The 16,296-nt window shown below is 37.3% G+C and overlaps 1 protein-coding gene across 3 annotated transcripts in view; it reads left to right on the top strand.

The window, feature by feature from the left end:
• The window catches only part of BABAM2 (BRISC and BRCA1 A complex member 2), a 174,278-nt gene that overhangs the window by 35,052 nt on the left and 122,930 nt on the right, over positions 1-16,296 (top strand). The window lies entirely within an intron of this gene.

The raw sequence follows: 16,296 nt of genomic DNA, 5'->3' as shown, positions 1-16,296 counted from the left end.
ATGCAAAGAGACTTGGCTTTGTAAGAATAGCTTCAGCAATAACAATTTGCTAACAGTGCAGAATAAAGAAAAGAAAAAACCTTTTATCTCACTGTTACGTGAGTATAAACACTTTGTGTCCTAATGTGATTTAAAGTTGAATCCATAAATGTAGGGGTTTTAAAATATTTTAATCGAGACAAGATGACATTTACAATAAGTATTCAGAGTATCTTCAGAAAGATGTCGTTTTAATATCTGACCATGTTAAAAGATCTGTTTCATCAAAAAGGATTTAGTTCCAGAAAAAGTAGCATAATGTTGTGTAGTGATGTTGATTTTTTTATTTCCCATGAGGAGGGATAAAACCATGTTGTATGTTGTTGAAACCACTGTGTCAAAGGAAGATACCTGCTCATATGTGGTTATGTTACCGTAAAGACAAAGAAAAGCCCTTTTTAAAAGATGGGAGGGTCAAAAATTAATGAGAGAATATTTTTACACAGTCTTATTACTATGGAAGAAGAAACACCACAACCTGAAAACAAGCATTTTGTTTACTATTCAAAATTAGCCTCAAGTGGCAAAGCCTTGCTTGCACAAGCTAACAATGGTTATTCTTTTTAGATACTTCTTCCTCTCAGAAGCTGCTAGTAGTTGTGGAAGCCATATAAAGGTATTTTGAAACCCAGAGTGGTTTTCTCTTTCACTGTCCCCCTTTGCAGACCTGCAGCCTTTTTTCTGGGTTGACAATATCACTTGTTGATAGGGTTTGGACATATTTTTTCCAATAAGTGTCCAGTGCCTGTGGTTATGGTGCAGAGTTTAGTGGCTGTGTCAGAATAGTATGCCTTTGCCAGAGATCTCTACTGTAATTCCTGCTCAGTCACCCACACAGTAGGTCATGATCTAATTTCTTTTTTCCTCAAAATTTTCCATTTTTTATTAGATAGTTGACCAAAAAGCAATTGACGCTTTAAATAAATTGTATTGTATAGGCTACCTGTAAGGGTATATGGGAATCACTGGCACAAACAGCCACCTGGGAAATGTCTTTTAATTGAACTTCTGGAGTAGAGCCTTGCTAGGGGAGAGGCTCTTTGTATAGTCATCTCCTGCAGCCTCTCTTGTGCTTTTTCTGCACGTCTGCAGTGCAGCTGGGTGATTTCATCAGGTATGGGAACTCCCCAAAGTCAGTCAGAGGCTGTAGTGCTGTACTGTTCAGTTCTGGGGTACAGGGGTTATAGGGAAGATCGTGAGGCAGTGGTCACAGAATTAAATGTGCCCTTCACATGTAACATGACAGATGTATTGTTTTTTGGTTTTAGCTTTATTCACATCATGTTGTTATATTGAGAAACTATACAATCTTAAAAGAATTGGTTTTAATAATTATTTGTAGCATACCTAACAGAATATTTAAAAGGTGAATGTTGTATTTCTTTGCTTCCCCCTTTCCTATTAAGCTCACAAACTCCTTTGGGAAGGAGGCATGGTGCTGCTGAATACCTATTTTGTTAGGCTCATTTATAGAAAAGGTTTTACTTTATATGACAATTCTAGAATTGTTTACACATCCTTTTATTTACCAGTTGTCACATTTTCCCCTTTTTCTGTTTTGTTGTATTACAATCTTACAACCTCCTTAGTAGTAGTCTCACTAGCAACCAGTTTCTGCAGTTGATGTTAAAGGAAGAGGAGTACTTTTTAATGTGCCGTAAAGCTGAACTTAATAACATAGCAAATTAAATATTAAAGATAATGTGGGGCATCTTGCAGGAATGCTGTGCAGGTGGAATGTGATACGGTGCCATATTTCTCATGTGAAAAGAAGTCAGTCGCACTGGTGGTCCACTGGGAAACCTGCAAGGATAAAAACATCCTTGGTTTTCTTTCTTTCTTACATTGTTCAGTAATGATACTTCTTTTGGGAGCATTGTTTTTCTGCCTAAGCACAGAACAAACTTCCCATCCTCTTCATTAGAAAGCAGCTTAAAGAGCCATTTGCTCCTTGATGCATAAGGAGATATTAACCAGCCTATTTTAAAATTGATTAAAAACAAACCAAAAAAGAAGTTTGTAAGCCAACAGCTCTCCTTTGGTCATTATGCCTTGCTATAGTATTCACTGTGTAAATGTAACCTTTTTTGATAAGGCCCTTGGTCATTCTCCTGTAGTCCATCCTGATGTTATTAGAGCGTGTTATCTCTACCTTGCAGCTATGGCCTGTATGGTGTATTTTTGCTTTCTTCTATTCACCTTTTAATGTTCAACATGGTTTGCAGACTTTTTTCTTCAGAACGTTACATTAACTCTAACTTGATTATTATGCTAAGTATTTGAATAACTCCTTTTTTTCCACAGATCTCAGAACTGTTTAATGAAGATAATTTTAATTTAATTCTAAGATATTGGCACAATTTTTTAATGTGATAATGTATCTTTCTACTGACTATAAGTAAAAACAGATTAGCACACTGAGCGTAATTTAATGCTCTTAATCTTGAGCAATCTTCAGATACTTTTGATGCAATGGTTCCTGGCAATCAAAACGGACTCCACCATTCACAAAACCATGTAGATGATATTAAATGAGGAGTGTAGTCTCCAAGTAAGTAATATGTGGCACCAGATCTGTGGGAATTCTGAGACTGAGCCTTCCTGTGCTACTCTCATCTGCCTGAGTGTCTTGTTTTCCAAGCAGAAATCACCACGTGCTGTTACATGGCTTGAGTTGGGCATTATGCTTAGCTTGAAATGAGAACCAGGTACTCCAGATTCCTCAAGCTCATGTGGCTGTAATAGAGGCTGTCAGTAGACCTCCCTGAAGACACTTGAGTGGCTGTGCTGCAGATCGCTTCAGTCACTCCTTCAGTTTCCATGGCCGTGGGCAGACCTTCAAGTTAGGTTTTGATCTAAGCGTGGTAACAGGTGTTCAGTTAAGCAGCTGTTAGCAGGAAGATGAAACAAGATTCCAGAAATACTGCATTTTAAAAAGTAGTTGCTGTAGGTGAAAACTTCATACTGTTTTTTTTCCAAAGAATTCCTAAATGGGTTGGGCCTGTGTTTTGGCAGTGGGGTGATCTATTGAGCACTCTTGTTGTTATAAGCAGAGCTAATCATCTGCTTTGTTAAACTAGTATTGCAGTTGTAGAATCAAGTTGAAAACGCTTGATGAAACTCAGCTGTGCTTTGGTGTCTTGCACAAATATTAAAGTCCGTTCTGTTTGAAACTCAGGTTGAGTCTCAAGTTCAGCACTGCAAAATATATGCTTCATTGCATGCTTACAAGTAGTTGTTACTCTGTGGGTGCAGGGTCCAATTCTGTGTATTCTGATCTTCTAGAATAATGTAGAGAATGAGGAGCAACTCAACAGAGGGGCAACTGTTCCTTTTATTTTGGTTTGTCATACAGTTTTAATTACAGAGGGCTAAATTCTTCAGGCTGGTGATGCTATTCATGATCAAAGCATTATTAGAAATAAACATTTATTTTCATTGAAAATGTCCTCACCTACAGTATGCATTTGATACTTGGGTGTATAGTATGCATAAATAAAATCAGCTTCTCAGAATGTAAATAGAAAAGTTCTTCCCTGTTCTAGTGTTTATTCATTTTGGATGACAAGTATTAGAAATGTATTTTAAAAACAACCTATGATTCACTTCGTTCTGATTAAAAATTCAGTTGGCACAAAACAACATTAGTGATTGTGTACGGATGAGATTAATTTGGAGCTCATTTACAATGACGCCAGTTTGAGTAACAAGAATTTTTATGTTAGCCTAGTTGATTGTTAATGTGAGCCAGGTAATAACTGAAGTGCTTATGCAAAATGTTAACCCCATTTTTCCAGTGATTTTGAAGTATATTCTGTTTGACAAAGAGAAGACAATAGCAGTACATGCAAGCTAACCGTCAGTTTAGGATTCGGGGTTTTTAGCATCCTACTTCAGGTTTCCAGCTAGTATTCCCAGAATTATTCTGCCCGCCCATTGATATTGAAAAGTCTCCCTTAGCCTTAGTGGGGCTGGAGGCAAGAGGACATTAGCATTTCCTGATATCCAGTAAGTGTTCAATGTGTCCTTGTGGGCTAGCTTATATGGGAGTACTTGGAGCTGCATTTGCATGAGAGGAGGGCTTTGCCATCACAGAACTTCAGAGCATGGCCCGCTGCAGTTCTCATGCCAGTACCTAGCGTTGGGAAGATTGGTTTCCCTTGTCTAATTGTTAATACTAAGTACAGATTTCAGTCATTGTGGAGTTGACTCAGCTAATTGTGCTACTCGAGTATATTGGCTGTCATGCTCTAGATCTTTTGTAGAGCAATGTTTATTTTAAGTTCTTTTATTTGTAGTTATTAGACTCCATATTCATCATTTGGCTATATGATTGTCACGAAGGCTGTATTGTTTTCTGTGGCTGTGCCCAAAATCTTAATCGTTATTACTGTTGACTTGCTGAGTTAGCTTTCAACGGGTAGTGAAGAGATCCTTTAAATATTTCCTTCTTTGTAATTGTTCTTCATTTACTATTGGGTGCATGAGACAAATATTTAACAGCATCATCAATTGTTCCTATGCTCACAGTAGCTACAAAAAAACCCGGACGCCCCATACATTAGCTAACGCCATTTGAACTATTTTGTTCTAAAAAGTCTGGCTGTTATATTGTTGGCAAAGATGCAGGTGTTATGTATTCTAGTATGAAAGCCCCTATGTAAGGGCAATGAGCACGATGGCTTTCAGAGTATGACTTTAAAGTTGTGGCGGTGGGTTCTTTTCGTGTGGGAAATGTGTGGGTAAGTTCAAACTGTTTTAGCATTACTATCTCTTCTGCTTGCTTTTGTACTGAAAGCCTTAAATTACTTTGGTTTCAGTCGAACATGGGGAATTTAAGTGAAACAGAATGCAGAATTGGATCCTGCATTTTATTAGAAGTTTTTTTCCTTATTTTTGTGTTCACTTTACAGTCACGTCTTGACTTGATATGTCAAAATGTGTTTTGATTATTTATAATCCAGTGCTTTTTACTGTTTAATTTTCTAAAACAAACATAAATTCTGAAAACTGCTTATTCCTGTCCTCCTATATTGATCCTACTCATTTGTATATAGGGGGAATGTATGTAGGTGTGCATATGTATACACATATATGATAACCTATATATAAGGTTAGGTTCTTTACAACCGTATGGTCACTGAAGCCTTGCTGAGGTTTGTCAGGTATGGATGGGTGGTGGTCACAAAGTCACATTTTATACCATCAGAAGAGTAACTTATTTCAGGAACTTTCCCAGCAGAAGGACCTTCTGGCTGGTATTGTTGGCATTTATGGTCTGCATTTTTGTCCATGTTTTCAAATGATAGAGCTGTGCCAGTACAACATTCCTCTTTAGGCCAGACCAGAAAGAATATAATTTTGAATGTATTTTGGTCTGGTTTTGGTGTCTGAGGTCCACACAGTTCTCGCAGAGAATCCTCATTTGTTTCCTTGACCCAGGTAGCAAGGGGTGTCACAAACCAGGCACAGGTTTCCTGCCATTTATTTTTGCTGTGCTTGTATTGTGTTTAAAATGAGAAATCCCCAAAAGAGGATTGTGGCTGGGAATCCTCTCCTGGGGTAGGCTGGCCAGGTTGACTACAGCCCGTGTGAGGCCAGCATTCAGGAGGTCCTTCTGAGAAGTTATCCTGTGTCGAGAGTGTGTGTTAGGATTGTCCGTGTAGCCATGTGGTAAAGTTGGAGGCTATACAAACAGTTCAGCAGAAAGAATTCAAGAGAGATGACAGAAAACAAGTTTTTCCTGTCAGCTTTCCATGTCTTCTTCCTTCAAGGCCTTTCTACACTGGGAAATTTTTCCTATTCCTCCTTGTTTTAGTCTTCTAAATTTCTCCTCTAGCCTTTCCCTTTTATTTTTCCTCTGTCCAGAATTGCTGATATTTATAGGGCTGAGAGGGAGTTAGCTACCTTGCATTAGCATGTCATTTTCTATTTGTGTAAATATATACAATGATTTTACCTCGCTTTCTTTTTCCAAAATTTCAGCATTTCCTAGCACAGGTTACAAAACTTGGCTTTCTATCTCAAAGTGTAAGCAGAAGAGAATATGCTGAGGTCAGAAGTTCTGCTTTAGTTAATCACAACATTTTGGCCAGACATTTTGCCTAGAGAATCCAGAAATTGAGAAGATTTCTACAGTTTGATACTATTTTTTAATTTTGAGGGAAGAAAATATCTGATAAGCCAGGTCATTTTGCCTTTCTTGCTTAAATCTTGCTAGTCTAGAAAGGAAAATTAATTCCATCGGTTCTCTGAAGAGCTTGGTGGGGAAACATTTCCTTTCATTTTCTGGCACAAGCTTCTCTGATAATGCGATTTCTCCCTACAATATGGAAAATCTATAATATTAGCTCTTAACATATACTCTTTCAGTCCAGGAAATACTAGTTTTAGGAGAATATTAGGAATGTGGATGGATTATTTGACTGAAGGATGGCAAAGTGGGAGAAAAATGTTTTTCTGCTGTACTAAGGTGCATGTGATGAGAAACTTAATCATTGTGCACTAGCAAAATAAGGGAAAAACATTTAATGGCTTTCCATTCATAATGTTGTATTAGGAAAAAATAATTTTCATTTGTCACATGAGTTTGACCATCTTCTTCATGGTCATACAGTTAGATGGTCCAGAAGATTGGACTAGAATAACAGGATGCTTAAATATTAATGTAAAGGCTGAAAAAGATGTTTAAGGTTATGTTTCTTTCAATCTATGTCTGTTCGGCTTATACCTGAGCCCAGAGCCTGGGCCTCCTGAATTTCTGGATCTTCTCTTGAATTAATCTTGATTTCTCAATGAATTCACTAATTTCTTAGGTGGGCAACAGTTGCAACTGGGCTTGAGAAAGTCTGCTGTCTCTCTCTAGAATCAAACTGTGTGTCTGAATGAATATTCTTTCTTTTGCTCCTCTAGTGTAAAATGAAGTAGCATATCCTGAAGTTCTGGTAAGTGCAGAAGGAGCACTTACATAGCTAGGTATTAGTCATATTGGTCTTAGCTGAGAGCTGTACTATGAACCATAGCAAAATCATCACTCATCTCTTAATTACCAGCGTTCTTGTATGGCACAAGGGATCACGGACTCACCTTTGCAGCCTCACTCTTCTCTGACCCTGTGGTCCCTAGGACAAGCTTGCGTCCAATCCTGGGTGTGAGAAATAGCTGAGCAGGCTGTCAGTGAGCCAGTACACAAACCAAAGCTTAGGCTGTGCCTAAACCTATACTCCCTACATAGTCAAAGCTCTGTTAGGTAGCTTTGCCAATATACTTTTTTTAAATGCTGTTCAGCCAGAGACCCTTGCACGATTGAAATCTGAACGCATCTCAGAGTTGTTTTGTTTCTTAACCCCCTTTATTTAATTTAGTGCTTTATTTAATTTGCTGGTCCAGTTAGATACTCTGTGTTTCCATCTTCTTGATGTTCCTTCCAGCTCTCCAGGATGTTTCTCTGAGTTAATGTGCAAATTCCTGAACTTTAATAGTGCCAGGCAATTGATTTCATTATGGCACTCACTGCAAATGTTTCAAGATTTCTCCTGGAAGCCCATTTCAACATCTGATGGTCTTCCAGTCCACTTATTCTGTAGGCCAGGAGAATATCCCATCAGAGATACAGTTAGTCTACATTAGTACCCTGTACTAATACATCTTGCCTTAAGGATAAGTGAGGTCTACCAACATGAACGAGAGAAGAATCTAAGTTGTGAACTGTGTGGTTATGTTAGATAACAAACTGGGGCAGGGAAGGAGGGAGGGCTTTCAAATATTCTTTAAGGGATAGTTGGAGTCACTGAATCTGCAGTTACTCTTGTAGGCAGTGACTGTTGGGTCTGTGACTTGCTCCCTACCAACATCAGTTGTTCATGTTGCTGGGTGTGTTTTCACAAGGGCAACTCACAGTCCATGAAGACAAAACAAAAGCTGCTGCTTTGCCTCATCTTTTCAATCAGTTTTCAGAGACTTTGACCACTTTCAGAGACTTTTCACCACTTCTCATTTAAGCAGCTGTGCCTGGCAACTCTCCCATTACCTGTTTCAGAGACATTTGCACCTAGTGCTATCACCTCTATGATCAGGGTGTATTACTGTTATTCCTTTTCTGTACGAATTCTTAAAGGGATTTCTAGACTTTGTGAGGATAGTTTTAGAAAGCGCTTGGAGGAGACCGTGGAACTTTCTCAGATTTTCTCAATATATTACACTGCTATTAACACCGTGAATGCCTCTCTCTGTCAGCAGTGCTTTTTTTGTGGCCAGTCAGGTTGATCTAGCATTGCCCTAGTTAGTTTCCTTCACTGTCTCTTCCCAATATATTCGATAGGCATCAGTTTTCCCTCGAAGAAGCTCAACTTTCTCTGTTATCACTAATGGTTGCCTGAGGAAGCAACAGGATTGAGCAAACTAAAGACTCTTCAGGTGGATGGTGTCATGTTGAAGGGACAATACATGCTGTGGCATAACTTCAGATTGCCAGTTACCAGACACTAATGCCTAAATGTGTTCATGTATTTATATGTATATATAATATACCTGCTTTGCAGGGAATAAAGACCTTGCTAGTTGTAATGGTGGTATAGTGAATGCCAGCATTTTTTTCCTGTTTTATTGACTTTCAAGTCCTCATTAGTTTAAACCAAAAATATGAAGTTGGATATCCCAAGCCAGACATATGAATGTAGAGTGTCTTTTAGTTGGAAGTCTGGGAGTGCAGTAATAATGTTGGTATTGATAATTCTTTAATATGAACCAGCAAACTGATATTTTTTATTCAGTTAATTAAAATATAATCATACTTTACTTGAGCAATGTTTTATTAAAAATTGGAAAAAGTTATTATTAGAGAAACTGACAGAAAATCAAAGGATTCTGGCCCTGGTGTGTAATGGTACTGGCACAATGCCTTCTACTTCCTCACAAGAACTCTAGAACATTAAGAAATGGTTTGGCTTGAAGGCAACAGCTTGTTAACTCTCTAGAAACACATTTACCAGATTTTCTTTCTCTCTTTCCTCCATTCTTTTTGGTGGGTTTATTTTTAAGAGAGAAGATCAAATCTAGCGCAGTCTTCCTGAGTTGAGAATGTATTTAAATTCAATGTGATATGCCCATTGAATTCAAGTTGTTGAGCCATGATAATTCATTTTTTTTCTGTAGAGAAAGCTGGTCATTGCTTATGAATGTGCAATCAGAACAGACTTTTAAATTAGCTGATTACAGAAGGTCAGTTAGAAATAATCATTCTGTCTGATAATGCAGTTTCATATTTGATTAAATTCTGGACTGTGAATTCTGTTGTAATTTATAATTGTGCTTTTCTCCAGTGGGATTAGTTTAAGTCTATGACCCTGTAAGTTCTTTCCTTCAGCAGATATTGTTGCAGCAGAGAAATGTCTTTGCACTCAGGGTAATTTTCAAAGGGTCTATTCATTTCCCCAAACAGATGAGGATGCAAATATATTTTCTTTTCCTTTTACTGGTCTAAGTTTCCACCTTTATTTGTTTCAAAACCTCTCTTCGTTTTACTCATTCTTTACATGCTTTTTATGACTGCGTTACCTCACTGTCTTCCATCCCCAGGCATATCTGCTCTTTTTTAAAGATAGGTATAGAAATATAGTTAATTTAGTCAACCTCTTGTGTCTTCTGTTTGCAGTATTATTGTTCATACTGTTTTACATTAATTTGGCCATATACCTGTCTTCCCAGAGGTTTTACTTGCATAAAGGAACCAAACGACTTATTTTCTTATATGGCTTTTTTTGAGAAGTATAGTAGGGAGATAATTTTGATTTCCAATGTTTTATGATATACACAATGGTATTTTGTAAATGTTTTCTTTAGGGACTGTATTTTCAAGGCTCTCTAAACTCCTTTGTAGTACAAATGTGAAAATAAAGATGAAAATACTGCTTGGCCAGTGAGATCCACCATGTGATGTATTGATTTTAATTTATGGGATTTCAGGAGATTAAAAAATGGTGAGAAGAAAACAGTTCTGCGTGTGCCACCCCACATTAAATGTTCAAGGGATGTTAGTGAATGCTGTCCAAAACATTAGCTGTGAGGGTCCTGCCTCTTTGCTGTAGCTAAAATTACTTGTTTTGACAGGAAATGAAAAACCCCAAGAACTGATAAGACTTGCTATTTAAAAAGGGACTCTTGAGGTAAATCATTAACATTGAGACAGTGGTCTGTTCTCTGGTCCACTGAGGGTCTGAGGAGTTGGGGCCTGTTCACACTACCATCAGTGCATGATGAATAAGTCTTTAGGTAATAGATGCATGTTTGTATGTCTTGTGTTGAAATTAGTCTTGTCTTCATGCTTTGTTCCTTTTACTTGCCGTGTCTAGTTAAATATGTACGCCTCTGGTAACAGACTCACAAGGGGAAAAGCACTGTGTAATCATGTGGATTAACTAATGATTAGTGCACTGGATTCCCTATCCTGGGAATTAAGAAATTCCTTCTCCGAGCAGGTAAAAGAACCATCTGCTTTCTGAGAGAGGTGTGCTGGGAGGTCTGGAAAGGAATAAAACTTGCTCTAATCCCTTAGCAAAGTAGGACAAAAAATACTTATGCATGCCAAGTCTTTAGGAGATTAATTGGATAGTATTGTGTTCTCTCTCTTTTGATAGTAGGCAATTGTAGCTTTTAAGGGTCTGATTATCTTGTAAGAGACCTCTGTGGGAGAAACAGGCTGACTTTTTCAGGAAGAGTGCACAACTTGAAAATGCTCTTCTAGGCTCAGCTTCAGTTTCTGCATCTCCAGAGCACCATTAATGTGCAAAGATCAGCTATCTCTTAACTGCTCCTGCAGCAGGGCATAGGAGTAATTTGTAGTAATCTTTGGAAGTTAACTCCTTTTTTGGGTGAATGGTACTTGAGAGACAGTGGTACATTTGTTCTAGGTGAATACAGAAGAGTATTCATGTGTCAGGTTTGCTGGGGTTTATTTTAGAGTTGCCTTAGGTATGGGGTTATTAGGCAAGAATCACAGTGTGTGGCCAGTGGAAGAAAAGGGGGAAGATAATTTTATACAAAATGTAAGGTGCTTTTCTGAAAGCAGAATTCATTTCTTAGTATTTTGTTTTCCTGCTCTGTATTTTCACGCTAACTCCAGGCCTTCAGGTATAATAAAATAAATACTGACTATCCCAAGATTTGCTTTATGCAGGCTTTTTATTTGTTATACACAGTAGCTAGTAGAGCGCACAAGGTCTGTAAGTTCTTTGGTTGTATTTGCCATGACAAAAAGTGCTCCTGAGTTGAACTGTTTTTATGAAATGTTAAGTTTTGATGTCTGCTTATGCCCAAAAATGATCATTTCAAGCAGATCACTCCAGAAAGTTGTTCCAGTGGTGGTTTGGGGAGGGGGTTATGAAGAACCTGTGAAAGTAAGATGACAAGTAGATGGCATGTAGGTTTGCAGTGATTGATTTGAAACTGCAGCCTGTAGGATGTTTAAGTGCTGGCTGCTAAGAAACTGAAGCCTTTGAAGTTGTTATAACACTCCAGCCCTGCAAATACTGTGAAAAATATCTGTTGATAGAAAGATGTGAGCATATGGCAGATAATTATCCTGTGCTTTTTTCTGTGAGCAATTTCCCTGTGGTGGCCCATGAAGACTATAGCAAAGCAGGGGCTGAAACCAGATATCCCAGTTTCTAGACAAATGCTGTAACCACTGGACCGGTGTCTCCTCTGTATTGATATGGAGCATAAGTGCTGATATCACAGTGTGATATTTCTTATTTCAGGTAAAAGCTTCCATTGGTACTGATTTTAAGCCACTGTAGGATGCAAGTTCTGTGTATGCGGTGTGCAGAGATATAAACAAAATGCAAATCTGTACTTACAGTATTCTTTATGGTAATTCTGGATGAAAGATGCTGTAGAAATGCATTACCACTGTTATGGGCTTGGGAGGTTTTGTTTACTGACATTTTCTCGTGAAAGTTAATTTCTTACTTAGAAATATAAAAGTACACTAACTTAAAATAAGATCTTGCTGTTGTTTCCTGTAGTATAGCCAGGAAAAACAGTTACAATCTGTCTTCTTTAAAATCATATTCCTGGAAGATATTCTGGCAACCTGGATATTTAAACACATTTCAAAGAAAAACAACTTCAGATCAATTAGAAATTGTTATCATATTTTCTTTCTGATAGCGTAGAATTATAGTTTGCTGCAGACATTGCCTGGAGTGATGAAATAAGCAATAACCTGTGAAGGAGGCTATGAATTAGCTGCTGATGGAATATGAGGTGCATTATGTTCTGAAAAAAGGGGGAATAGGTAATCACGGACACCGAGTAGTTTGCATAAGTTCTTGATTAGCTTTTTGGAAGAATAAAAGAAAGACTGCAAAGCACAAAACATTCCAGAGCAAAACTTAAATGTGGTTTCTTTGCCAAAGGTTGAATAGCATGGCTACTTGGGAAAGCTACATTCTGCATGTCTTTGCTAGTAGGGCTGAGAAGCTATTTTGTGGGGGTTTTTCACTTGCCTCACCTCTAAGAAGATCTCATTAAAACTGATACTGTCTGGCTACAAATTTCCTTTTCTCTGTTTGAAATCCAGTTGGTGTCATTGCTATTCATTTAAATGAGTTTCTGTTGAAATGGCTTGAATTGCAATCTCTGTGGGTGGCCTTATGATGTCTTCACTCTGCCTCTCTATACACACTTTAAGTGAAGCCATTTTCTCAACACAATGGTCATGTCTGATGGTCCAGAAACCTTTCCCTGTCAAACTGCTGTCTTACTATGCAGCCAACTCCTGTCAGGGGACAGGATCAGGCCAGGGAATTCAGAGGTTGACTTTGCATCCCAACAGAATCTGTGGGGTTATACTTCTTAGTGAAAATTATGCTCTTCGGTGAGCTTGTTTAAAGTAATACCTGGCAGATCTTCAGAACAGATCTCCTGAATCACTTCAGATTTCTCCAGTGTAGACATAGTTTAATGGACACCTATGGTCTGCTAGTCTATGTATAATAAATGAATATAATTTTTCTATTTATATTGACTCATGCATGAGGTGGAAGGCAAAGTTAGTGGATGTACAGGCTTTTGCTTGATTACTCTAAGGTCTAGATAACTATTTTCTCAAAGACCTTTTCCTGAAACTTAGTCCAATAATGAAAAAAGTTAGAAATTGCAAGGGAAGCTTCTGCCACAAAAGAATATTCAGCTTCCTTATGTTGAGTTGCTTACATACAGATAGGTAAATAGTTATTGGCCGCCATCTGTATGACAGTAGCTACAACTGTGTGGGCAATGATGCTTCTGGAGTCTGGTCTTTATCATATGGAAGTTCTCGTTCCATTGCTTTTCCAATAGACCATTTTGAATTCATTCCTTAATTGGAAAAATGGGGATTAGCCAGTCATCACAGATGATGTTACTAGGCTTTTGTGTCCACAAGAAAATACAGTCGTCTTCTGGTGCCAGTAAACCTGCTACTAAAATAAACTGCTTAAGATGAGATTTATGTTTTTATAAAATAAAAGTTACACAAGTTATGGTATGGCCAAGCCAAAAGCCAATTAAAAGGCTGAAATTAAGATCTGAAGTGTGAAGTTGCTCCTAGTTTTAGTGGAGAATATGGAGAGACATGTGAGCAGTGTCTAGACGGAAGAGAATTGTTTAATTGAGCCTACATGTGCTCAGAAATGACAGTTAAGTTCTTCCACTATATGCTGAAAAAATAACATTATAAATGGTCACAATCTGCAATGTACATTTAAGCCTTCATATGAGAGGAACATGAATACAGACCTAGTTGCAGATGCACAGTTTGAGTTAATTCATACTGTGTGTTGTTGTACAGTGGGCCACTTTCAGTCTAGCTGGCTAACTTTTGAGTGACTTAGGGAGTTTGCACCACACAGTTCACTTAAAGATGTCTGTTGGCAAACAAGACAAGGAACTGGATCCAAGTCTGGATTTATTTATTTTTAGATGCATTAGTGATTGCTCTGTAAAATTTTATTAATGCTCTAGAAAGTCTTCAGAAATCTCATTTCTAAATAGAAAATATTTAAGTGAAATATGTAACTTAGTCTCTCAGTACGCCATTATATAAAATTAATTTAAATTACAACTTTACAGCAATTTCAGGTAAAAACCTCTCTTTTCAGCATGCATGCGATTTTGGTAAAATGATGTGAGTGTACAAATTTTGTCAGGGACAAAATTGAAGGTCCTGCTGAGCAGAGCAGAGGAGATTTTCACAGAAGCCACAGAAAGGAACAAGTCTTTTGCTGAATACATATTTGCTAGTTGTTTCTTTAACTGTTTGTTTCATACCTGCCAGACTTTTAACAATCTGGCTGTAGAAAATAAGGTTATGTGTGTTTTCACGTTTCTAGGGTTTTTCTGCAGCCGTAACAACTAAAACTAATGATTTTGAAGTTGCATTCAGAGCATAATTCTTACACAAGGTCTGAGTTTTGTGGTGAAACTTGGAGCCATTGAACACAGAAATGCTGGAAGCTCGCTCTGTTCTTCTAATGTTTGAAATATTTTAAAATACTGTTTCTTAAAAAGCTGTATTGGCTAGGGTTGGAATACAGCCTTCAGGCAAACAATCACAGAATGAAGCACACAGGCTGCTGCTCCTTCTTTTTGCTCCAAAGCCTTTAGTTTAATATTTTGCTTATTAAAACAACTTCCAAAGTCTAATTGTGTATATAATACTTCATTGCTAAATAAAATTTTATTTAGAAGATCCATTATCTCTAAAGAATAGGAGGTCAATTTACTGTTGCAGGGACGCTACTCTCATTTGCTAAAGTGACAAATCCTTGCACATTCTCAGAAGAATCATTATAATGCTGAAATTGTAGCGATTAAGACACTCTACAAGGAATCAACTGATAAACATAAAATTCTGCTTTAGTTAGGTTTGAAAAATGTATGTTACAGGTAGTTGCTTACTTTGTCTTTGATTTCAAAAATGGGAGATTAAAGAAGGTACTGTTTGAAACTGAGAGAACAATGTGCACGTATTTTGACATACTGTTGAAATTGGATCACTATAAAATAGTTTAAAAGTATTTTCAGATGAATGAACCTAGTGCTTAGGGCAAAAAAGCAACACTTAAAGGTATGTAAAAAGAAATTTCATACATAAATATGCCATTGTTTTCAGAAGCATTTGTGTTAAAATTTATACATTTAGATGATCTGAAAAGAAAAGCACCTCTGCAAAGTTAACAAAATGGCTAGAAATGTAATGGCCGATTGCCAAATAACAAGCACTACAATAATATAATTTCAAAGTTAAAAATTAATGTTTATTTAAATCAAAACCTGCGTTACAGAAAGTTTGTGTAACCATTGTATATTTACTCTTTCACCAGTGAGACTCTGTTGTAATTGATGTATGTACTGGGTGGGTAGCTGAATTTTTCTCCAGGTGATTTGTTTTTATTGCCACTTCATATTTTGTTTAAATCTTTAGTTACTGAATGAAAGGTATTTAGTAAGGATCCTACAGCCAAACCATTCATTTTAATTCCTGTAGCTTTAAGGCAATACAGCATAAACACTTTTTATGCAGTGTTCTTGAATTCTTTAAGAAGAGAGCGATACTCTAGCTCCATGCTGGACAAATGACAATGGATTTCCTCTTGCTCTGTTTTTGTTCAGTAGTGTAATGTTATTTAAAAAACAAAAGGTTCAGTTGCATTTAGGTCAGTTATTAAAATATTGTTGGTCATTTCCTTTGACAGAACATTTCTATTGTGTTATACCAATGTCATTAGGAGGAAAGGTTATTCCCACTTGTCTGGCTGATATCAGTACATGCTGGCATATTACACCGTCTGGCTTTCTGGAAATGCTTTATTTGAGCAGCAGCTTGGGAACAGGAAATTTAAGGTTATACACAGTCTGGTTCAAGCCTGCATGATACAAAATGGGTTTCCTAGAAGATGCTGTCTACCTGACAAATTTTCTCTAGTATTTTGTAGAATTGGATAAGCTTGAATGGGTTCAAGTTGGGAACAAATTTTTACCAGCTGTAGATGGCAGACAAGGTAGAACAATGCTTTCAGTCACTCTGTAGTATGTATTTGAGGAACTTCTATGAACCACATTAGTATCTCACCCATTGACCAATTAACTCTAGAATGTAGTTTACCTTTTAAGATACGGCAATGATAACATTCCCATTTTATAGGTGTTCTTACTGTCTAGGAGGAAAAAAAAAAAACAGAGTACTTCAAGTCATCATCAAATGAGAATCTGTGA

The sequence above is a fragment of the Phalacrocorax aristotelis genome, chromosome 3 (assembly GCF_949628215.1).
Source record: "Phalacrocorax aristotelis chromosome 3, bGulAri2.1, whole genome shotgun sequence".
NCBI lineage: Eukaryota > Metazoa > Chordata > Aves > Suliformes > Phalacrocoracidae > Phalacrocorax > Phalacrocorax aristotelis.
The sequence above is the reverse complement of the archived record's forward strand: the minus strand, read 5'-3'. Positions and strand labels throughout refer to the sequence as shown.